This window comes from Vigna angularis, chromosome 8 (assembly GCF_016808095.1).
Source record: "Vigna angularis cultivar LongXiaoDou No.4 chromosome 8, ASM1680809v1, whole genome shotgun sequence".
Classification (NCBI taxonomy): Eukaryota; Viridiplantae; Streptophyta; class Magnoliopsida; order Fabales; family Fabaceae; genus Vigna; species Vigna angularis.
The window spans coordinates 33,245,688-33,256,393 of NC_068977.1; the positions used below are offsets into that span (position 1 = coordinate 33,245,688).

General features: G+C 27.6%; 1 long non-coding RNA gene across 1 annotated transcript; it reads left to right on the forward strand.

Annotated features, from left to right (window-relative positions):
- Nucleotides 1-8,657: 8,657 nt before the first annotated feature.
- On the forward strand, nucleotides 8,658-10,401 carry LOC128193556 (uncharacterized). Its single transcript, XR_008244876.1, has 2 exons — nucleotides 8,658-8,759; nucleotides 10,156-10,401. It is a non-coding gene; the product is annotated as an uncharacterized LOC128193556 (long non-coding RNA).
- Nucleotides 10,402-10,706: the final 305 nt, after the last annotated feature.

The following is a 10,706-nucleotide window of genomic DNA, read 5'->3' on the forward strand; positions in this document are numbered from 1 at the left end:
TTTCATTATCAAAATTTCATCATTCATTCTTCACATTGAATTCACTATTTTATTCATATATTTTGAATTGTGCGTTCTAACACACAAAATAAATATTGTATTTTAAATTATACAATTTGAAATATAAAATATACAATGTGTAATTCAAAATACAAATTTTGTACTGTGTGATCAGGAATGCATTTTTTATTATGTATCATGGAATATACAAAATACAAATGTTGTATTTTGGATTATACATTCCATAATTCATTTTGTATGAATTCTATATTCTAGAACTCAAATTCAAAAGGGGATAAAGTTTAAAATTTTGAGTGTATAAAGGTGTAAAAAGAAATTATGGAGTGCAAGAAGAAACTACATATTTTTATTAGTTTAGCCCAATAACTGAAGGGTCCGGTTCAGTCCACATTTTGGTACATGAGCCGTTTTATATTTTGTATTAGGTCAACCAGTTTGGACCTGAACCCAAACAACAACCCTTATATATATATATATATATATATATATATATATATATATATATATATATATATATATATATATATATATTTGGCAAAGAAGGACTTATTTATTTGAAAAAAGTAATTATTTAATTATTGTTTTTAAAAACGTATAATAGTTTTCAATAATAAGAAATCAAATAGAATTTTAGTTTTCATATTAAACAGGATAAAATTTTACTTTTAGTTTATAGAGATAATGTGTGGAATGCATATTTAAAAGATAAAATGACAATATTAAAAATATCTAATAAAGAGAATGAAAATAATCCTCACGAGGTTGCATACTATAATTTATATTACAGAATATGTGATCCAATTTCAATTAATATTATTTAAAAGTCATGTAGTTTTTCTTTTTGTTTAAAGAGCTTTTGTAATTTAAAAATGAAAAAAAAAGAGTAAGTGCTTACAAGCGTATAAACTAATTAAAGAAGATTGTGTCCCTACACATGTTGATTTTAAAAAAGAGATTATAGTTCTTTATTTTTCGTTTGGTATTCTGTCAATTTTCAACACTTCAGTTGGATCCTATCATACAAATTTTCACATTAAAATATTTCTAACAAGCTTTTCGAACCTTTTTATTATATTATACAAATTTTTTTAATTTAATAATGAAAATGTACATAAAATAAGTTAAGGAGACAATACCCATTTTAGAAATAAATAATATATATTTTTTTAATAATTGAAAGCATGCAATTTTTTTTTTAAAATTTAAAAAAGATGATACTATAACAAATATTGCTTCTAGTTGTAATAATAACATACAAATTGTTTTTTAGAGGAGAGGAAAATATTGATGATGTGTAATTAAGAAATATATATTTGTATGAGGAAAATATTTTAGAATACATACTAATTATATATTAGACTTAATAAATAATTTATATTATGATCAAATTTTATTAACTATTGAAACATTTTAATGTTATGGAAATTTAATTTAAATATAAATATGAAAAATTGAAAAACAAGTTAGAAAATCAGGTTTGAGGATAAAGAATAAATGAAATGATTTAAAATGATAAGGGAATTAAATTTTGAGTTTATATATTAATTTAAATCAAATTAAAAATATATTTGAAAAAAAGAAGTTATAAATTAATTGTTTACAATGATAAAACATATGTCCACTTCACAAACTTGATTAATATTCACTTCACTTATATTTTATAATAATTTGATTTTACGTTTAACAAAACTGATAATAATAATAGTTTCAAAGAATTTGATTTTAATAAATTTTAAATAATTTTAATATTATCTTATAAAATGAATTTATATCTAATTTAATTTTATAAAACAAATTTATAAATACATTTACTTATCTATTATAATTCAACCATATTCATAAACGTAAAATCTCTAATATTCAACAAATACATTTCTAAAACATGTTAAAAGTATTAATTTTAAATAATTATTGGAGATCCACCAACACAAAGTTAAATTATAATATATACAAATACAAATGAATTTTAAATTTCATCTTGCAAATTAATTTTGTGAGATTGAAGATAAACACACAGAATAATTACTATAATTACTTGTAAAAGTAATTTTTTTAAACATAATGATGAAACAAAGAATTCAAGATTTATAATATAGAAGCTAATTTAAAATGGGAAAATGCAATAGTGGTGGATGCCCTTTTCAAAAAATTGTTTAAATGGAAATAATTAAATCACTTTATTCCTTTTTACAAGTTGCTTTTCCTATTCCTATGTATTACTTTTAATTACCCAATAATATTTTTATTTTCTTTAAAGGGAGAATGTTTTAGTTAAGTGTCAATTTTTAAATGAGAAAAAAAAAGCAAAGGAAAAAAGGTGATTGAATGATGAATGAAATGGATTTAGACATTATGTTAGGTTTTGAATATTTCCACTCAGTAATGGTCAGACTATTCAATATATGAGTATTATTGAACTACAAGCAAGATTCCATTTTACTGCTCAAAACAACTCTTATAATGGATTCCCCAACAAAAATCATATTTTGTACACAAACCCATCATGTATGTTTATTGTAAAATCAAATAAACGACAAAAGAAAAACAATTAAAAATAGAAAATAAGTAACAAAAAATTAGTAAGATATATAAAATGCTACTAGTTTATAATGAATTAAATACATTCCTTATTTTTGATACAAAATTAGAATTTTAATTGTCTCAATTTTTGATAAATTTGATCTCAAATTTAAAAAATGAACGGATATACTCTTTATATTTTGTATATTTCTTCATAATTTAACTATATTATTTTATTTTTATGTAAGAAAATTAATATGATTGAGTTAAAACGAATATGTAAATTCATATTTAAAGTTTATAGATAAAAATGTATGAAAGTTTGAAATATATACCAATTCTAATTTCCTGTCAAATTTTAAAGATTAAAAAAATATTTGTGATGATAACTTCTGTTAGGTTGTTGTTATCTTTTAATTTATTACACAAATTTAAAAGTAAATCATAGTTTTATTTAAAAAAAAAAGAGTTATTTACTTACGCTGAAAACTATCATATATTGATAAAAAAAAAATAGTTATTAGGATTATCTTTTACATATTATCTGTTTAAAATAAATTATTAATACAAGAACCTATGTTAATTAACAAAATGATATTAATATATGTAAGAAGATATATATACTTCTGCTGGTATGGATAACTTTGTATATATATACATGGCCATTGTTGGTGTAAGCTCAAAATATCTGTATTCTAATTATTAAATTTAAGCTGGACAAAGATTATATATACAAGGCAGTGAGAATAAAAGAAAGCAACACTAACAGTTTTTCTTCTTTTTTCTGTAAGTATGTAAAATTGTTTTATTGTTGCACACATCAATCATGGTTTTTTATTTTATTTTTTTGATTTGATTTAATTATAGTAAGATCCGAAGAGTTAAAAAGGATAAAGAAAAAGGGACAAGGAAAGAAGAAAGAAAAGTGGTGAATTCAATGGCTAAGGTTAGTTACATAATCTCCCAATACAAATGTTCCAAAGCATGCGAGGTGTCGAACATGGTGGGCATGTTGTTGTTGCTTCCCATGAACTTGTCACCATGTTTGTTTGATTCCTTTCATCTTCATCTTGTTGTTTGTCTCTTGATAAAGGAGTTAAGTAACGCATGCTTTGCTATGATAGGATTAAAGGAAAGGAAAATGAGAAAGTTAAGCATGTTTAATTTGATATGATTGTACTTAGAAAAAATAATGTTAGTAACTTGGTCGTGATCGTGATTATTTGGTCTGTGGATATGGATGGTTTGGGTGACCAAGTTGATTAGTTGTCTGCCTCAGAGATTAGACAGATACTAGAATGTTTGGCAAAGAATGAAGTTTCCAAGGAGATAAGAGTGTGAATTGGGTGAACCTTTGAAATGGGTTTTTATCTCTTTCAAAATTCCAATGAGCAAAATCCAAGAATGTGCCCTAATTATAGTAAGATCTTGTAATGGGGTTCTTGTCGTTCGTGCATGTTTTGGAACCCTAATTATGACGCAGATATGGGTGCCTTCTGTCTCTGTGACACCATGCCTTCCCATCAATCCAGTTGGGGAAACAGCAAAAATACTCATTCATATTAAAAAATATTATGTGAAGATTTGCTAAAGAAAATAAATTTTAACACTAATTTTATCTTCAAAATCGATTTTTAAGATTTATTTAAGTTTAAGATTTATTTTTTAATATAATATTAGAATAATGAATTTAAGTCACACATTAAAAACAAGAAAATAAATAAAAACATATAATAAAAAATTCATAAATTTATTATTTTAAACTTTAAAATTGACATGTCTTATGTTGCTGTATAATTTTATTGTATAACAAGGAAACAAATTTATTGAAATCTTTTATAAAATCTATAGTAGTTTAATTAAAATGTTTTTATATAGTTATTTGACAAATTAAAAACGTCTTAGGTTTAGGAGATTAGAAGTTAATTACATTTTTTCTTGTGTTCAAAATGAATAATTTTTTTTTAAAAAAATCCATGGACCGGCCTTGGCCCACAAGACTTTTATGGATATTTTGGTCCTATAGACTTTTGAGGGTTACTCTCAGGTTGCTTCCTGTATCTCTTCATTCCCATTTTGCCCTCTAATTAAAAGTTTTTTCTTATGAGGATTGATGTAAATCAAGATCTGTTCAACAACGCATCTCCACCCCCTCACTTTTCTCTTTCAATGATTTGTTTTATTTTCTAACAATTTTTATATACATAAAAAATATTACAAAAATTATTAAATTATGTAAAATTTATACAAATAAACATTTACAATGTTCAGAAATTAAAATCTACAAAAAAAAATATAATAAACTAAAAAAAAATTAAAAGAGTTGAAACACGAAAGTTTGAATGAATATGGGAAATTAGTTCAACCTTCAACGGAATTCGACATCCGTGGACAGATCTCAAGATCCGTTGAAGGCTGAACGGATTTCCCACGTTCGTTCAAGTCTTCGCGTTTCTCTTCTTCTTCCTCTTACATATATAAAAAGAACAAAAAGAAGGAAGCTTTAACACAAAAATATGCAAGGGAAGAATAAATGAAGAGAAAGAGGGAGGGGGTGGGGCTCTGTGTGTGCGAAGAAGAGAGGAAGAGAGAAAGTGAGGGGGTGGAGGACTCTTTATGTGAATAAGAGAGGAAGAGAGAAAGTGACGGGGTGTGGTTTGTGTGTAATCAGAGAAAGAGAAAAGTGAGAGAGTAGAGGTTGCAGAATTAGGATTTTAAAAAAGGTAAATAAAGTTAAATGGTAAAAGTTAAAAAAATTTAACCTAAGATATTTTTGGAATAAGAAAAAATTTAGGGAGGTGCAGGAAGCAGTTGGGGTGGTGGAGGGAGTAACTCTCTAGACTTTTTCAATGAGAGACTTTTTGGCCTTGTGAATTTTTTCAGTCTCAACCTATGAAATTGAGGTCAAACCATGTAAGATAGATCAAATTAAGAGATTAATTGATTATGCATAAAATATTAGTAAAAAGTAAGAGTTCTTATTGATTTTAAATTACTGAAAAAAGAATTAAAATCCAAACATATCAAACCTTTTAGTTTAATCAACTTTCTACTCAAACTAAATTAATCAAATCAAATTATAATTTATTTGATATTGTGTTTATGTTTTAAAAACTAGTTGAATACAAATGAAATACATTATATATAGTGTACTCAACATGCTCAAGATCATCTTGGATATCCTATCTAAGGCCATCTCGAACAATAAAAATATTTTAGATAACACCATATCATGTTGGTCAGGATTTTGCAAAATTGGAGACAAAGTGGGAGTAACCAAATTAATTAAATTAATTAAGGTCACATGGACCAAGTTTAACCAGGTAAAAACTCATAAATATAATATAAATAAATATTATGAGGTAAATTAGTTTTATTATTGCTAATTGACACACACTCATAACTTAGCATTGTATTATATTTTGTAAACAATTTTTTCTCGGTTTGAGACGGTACCTAAATCTTGGAAACATTTTTACTTGAAGGTTAAAAAGTATTGTGAAAAATTGTTTACAAAGTCTTTACAAAATATTTTCAATAATTTAAGAACATATAGTATTAATATTTTTGTTATTTTGTTTTTTTGATAAATAGTTTATTGTTGAATGACAAACACTCATAACTTAACTTTGTATTATCTTTTGTGGATAGATTTTTATCGATTTGAAACAGAATTTAAATATTGGAACATTTTGACTTGAAGATTGAAAAATGTTTTGAAAAGTTGTTTACGAAGTCTTTACAAATATTTTCAATCATATAAGAACATATAGTATTAATATTTTGTTTATTTTTCGATAAATAGTTTATTGATTTTCTATCCTACCTTTCATCGCATATCTACATTTTACATTATTCGTAGTAAGTAGAAACTTAGTTATTCGCTTTAAATTTAATTCAATCGATCTACTCATTCTATCAAAGATCATCATTTTCTTTTTCCTTCAAAATTTTCCTAATATATATATGGATGATAATACTTTGACAACATTTTTTTGACAACATTTTAACACTGTTTACGTGTCATTCTGTGATTGATCCAAAATTATTCCACAATCAATAATAATAATCATAAACACCAATATAGACCAATCACAAAATGACACGCAGACAGTGTTAAAATGTTGTCAAAGTATTATTATCCTATATATATATATATATATATATATATATATATATATATATATTTTATTTTATTTTTTTTTCATCCATAATGAACTTCAGTTACATTTACAAGTGAGGTTGTGTATCAAGTTTCCAAACTAGTGACGAGTAAGATTTTACCATTTTCAACTCATGACTTTTTCTAATAATACCGTAACCTATTTGCTACTACAAATATAAGTGCTTTCTACATAATCACATTTATTTGATTTTTGAGGATTTTTCTATTAATCAGTTTGTTTCCATGATTTGGATGTGTTAGTTTTTTATTTTTGAAGTATTAATGGTACCCTGTACACCTCTTTTGTTTTATCTAAATATAGATCAAATGGTACATTTTGGCCTTTTGTGTACATTGTTTATTTTTTATATCAATATTTATAAATTTTTGAATAGTTAATAGTAGTTTATTTATTTTAATAACATTTTGTGTTGTCATGATAGGAGTTTTTATGAAGCAGAATCATTATTTAAGTTTTTTCGTCTTATTAAAAATCATAACTAAAATTTTGGAGATAATCCATTTCTCAAAATCTAGAGATTATATACTTAAGCCAATTAGTTATAATCACTTTTTTCATTATCTTTTATTATTTCAAGTTTTTCGTATTTGTTATTCTTTAGATTTATGGAAAACTTGTTAGATAATTTGATAAGAATATAGTAAGAATTTTTATATTGAGGAATTTAGAATTAATAAAAAGAAGTTTTTAAAAAAGTAAATATAAATTCAGGATCAATTATAAGAAAATAGTAAATGAAAGTGAAAAAAAAAATATATGTGTATTCTTTTTAGGTAAAAAAAAGAACACATATTTATAAGTGTAGGAGAGATATAAATGAATAAGAATTTTTCTCTACTTTACAAATCGAGACGTGCTACATTCAAAAATTGATTTATAACAACTTTCTTGTTACCTAAACAAGAAAAAGTATTATGTAATTTTTATACTTTATTATAGCCACATAAATTATATTATTTTGCAATATATTGATTATCACCACGAAACTCCTATAAAAAAAATATAGTCACAAATAAAAGAAAAAAATATTGATTCAAGCACAAATTCTAAAGATGAGATACACGTAAACACAATTTTCCAAACCTGAAACCCAATTATCTGGTTTAGTCCAACCCTAAAACAAAACAATTTTTAATTTTTATTTAAAATAATAATAACATTTCTACGGATATTGATACAAAAAAACATTACTTAAGTTGTTTTATATATTCCTAAAATATATTAAATTTTTTTTATAAAACTAAAATGTACTGGAGAAGAGTGGAATATCCAGTTATTTGCTCGACACTAGTGAAACTAGCATCTCCTAATTGTTCATAAGTATGTGCCAGTGCAATTGTTCCTCAAGCATATCTCGCATAGACATTCAAGTCTTGCAATAGAAGGAGATACGAGACCCGAATCAATGTCCCACTCTTATTCGTAAAAATTGTGCATCCAAGCAGATGCAACAAGTAGACCCGAGTAGTGCACTCCCAAAGCTCCTGCTCAATACTGTAAGACCCTGAAAATTAGAAGAAATAGTAAGTTTGGGTCATTAGAAGACTAAGAAACTCAAGATGTAACAAGCTGTAACAAAAGTACGAAATATAGTACAAAATACAATGCTGTCGACTTTGACAAGGTTTAGTATTTCAATTATAATTTTTTTTATAAATTAGATATTGAGTTCATTCTTTTTCCATTAGAAAGTAGACTCGAATAGCTTCGATTCGAGTACTCATACGCGTAATTCCGACATCGGGAAGGGGTTCAACCAGACTGACAAAGTTGTCCCAGTGAGTGAACACGTTTTTGACGCGTTTTGAACGCGTTTTTGACTGGGTAAACGCGTTTTTACTATTTAAACGCGTTTTTACTATTTAAACACGTTTTTATGGTTATTTAAGAGTGTTTTGGGGCTGAGAGAAGTTCCTAAGTTGAACGGAGGTCAGAGCACGAAGGTTTTGGAGCAGAGGGACTTTAGAGCTGTGATTTGAGTCGGGGGAACGTTCGCAAAGTGTTTTCGAAAGGCTAGCTAAGGAGAAAACCGTAAGGGGAGCTAACCTTGAGTCTTTTTGTTTCTGTATGATCTAAATTTGGTATATGTTTAGGATCTTGATTCTCTTTATGATTTTAGAATGAAATTCTGCTTCTGTTGTATCTTTTGAATTGATGTACGGTTGGGAATTGGGATATGCTTCTGTTTTGATAATTTTGAAGAGATCTTGTTCGTATTAAGTATTTTGAATCGGTGGAAGTTTTTTTTTTTTGGTATACGTATAGTTCGAAGATTTTGGATCTGTTTATGGATTTAAAAGGAGACTAGGTTTTTGATCGGAAATTTTGGATTGTACTAATTATCCGCTGCCTTTTAATTATATGTTTAGTTTAGATGTTTATAAGATTTGGATGAATATGGGTTGTTGATAAGAGATGAGTTTTTGGATGTTTAGAAAGTCTGTATGGTGAAAGGAATAGTCGCTATAGTCCGGGAAGTGAATTTTCGTGATTTTGGAATAGTAAATTCGATTGAGTGAATGAGTCAACTCGCTGGAGCGAGTTATGCGTAACAAATTTAGTGTTTTAATGTTTTTGACGTTTTGGGAGTTCTGGATGTCCGTTTTGGACGTTCTTTAGGTCGATATGGGGTTTTTTGACCCTTCCGGAGCCATTGGTGAGGGTATTTAAACTGTTTGAACTACTTAAGGGTTCGAATTAATAGACCATAAAGAGTTATGTGTTAATAAGTGATGTTTCTGTGAGGTTGTGAAATGTCTGAGTATGTAAGAGTTATTTTCTTAAGATATGACTAAAGATGATAATATGGTAACACGTGTATTTAAGAATGGAAAGTGTAGAATAGAGTTCCAAGGAGGAACTCCTTGTTGATTTTGTGTCAAGTACTGTACGTATGAATATAGGAACTCCGACTTAGGGGTTCATTCTTATGCTCTCAATAGTCTCGATCTCACTTAGAGAGAAAGCTATGTGGTGGAGATTGGGAAATCCTTACCGAAGATCTACAGTGGGGTGGACAGAGTAGGAAGGATGTAGCTTCAGTGGTTTTATTCATATCCGAAGATCCAGTTTGGGGGATAGAGTAGGATAGAATAATTGAGCTAGCTAATAAGTGCATCCATATTCGAAGATCCAGTTTGGGGGACAGAGTAGGATGGGATGTAGCTGAGTAAAGTACCACTGTAAGTATAGAACTAGCTAAGAGTTCAATATTCATACGATTATCTGGATGAGTGAATTTACGATGAGTATGGTATGTTTATTGTATTATTGAGTAATTTAACTTGTAAGTTGGAAAATTAGTTATTTATGTAATTTACCATAACATTTTATGTTGCATTAGCTCACCCTTGCTTTGTCTGTTGTGTGGTTGCTATTTTGTGTTATGTATTTTGTCTGGCGATGATCATCCGGTGGATGGGAGCAGAAGTTGCTGTTATGCCGGTGGAGCAAGCTTTAGTTGGAGGATCGATGGAAGCTTAGTTATAAGAAAGAGCCTTATAATTTTAGTCTATGTTTTAAGTGTGAACTGTATTTTCGTTTGAATATGAGTGAGAGTTTGTATAATAATGAGGAAAACTGTTATTCCTCCTCCTATCAACTGTTCTATTGTATCAATGATGTAAGAACTCTATTATAGTTTAATGCTATAATAATTGGGATGTTACAAATACACTCCTGATAGACCTCGCGAAGCCAGCTCAACCTAACTTTTAGACCGCGTGACTGTTTCATCTCGGCAGAAGCTTTAGCGCGGTCGGCACCAAGCAAGTCCATAAGATGAGATCGAACCTCATCATACTCTAACTCCTCCACCTCAAAAAATTGTCCCATGTTAGGTAGGTGGAGCATATTGTGAACGTCATCTAATGTGACGCTCATCTCTCCTACCCAGAGGTGGAAAGTATTCGTCTCTAGGTGCCACCTCTCCATAAGGGAAACGATCAATCCATGATCGACATACTTGTACGATAGGTT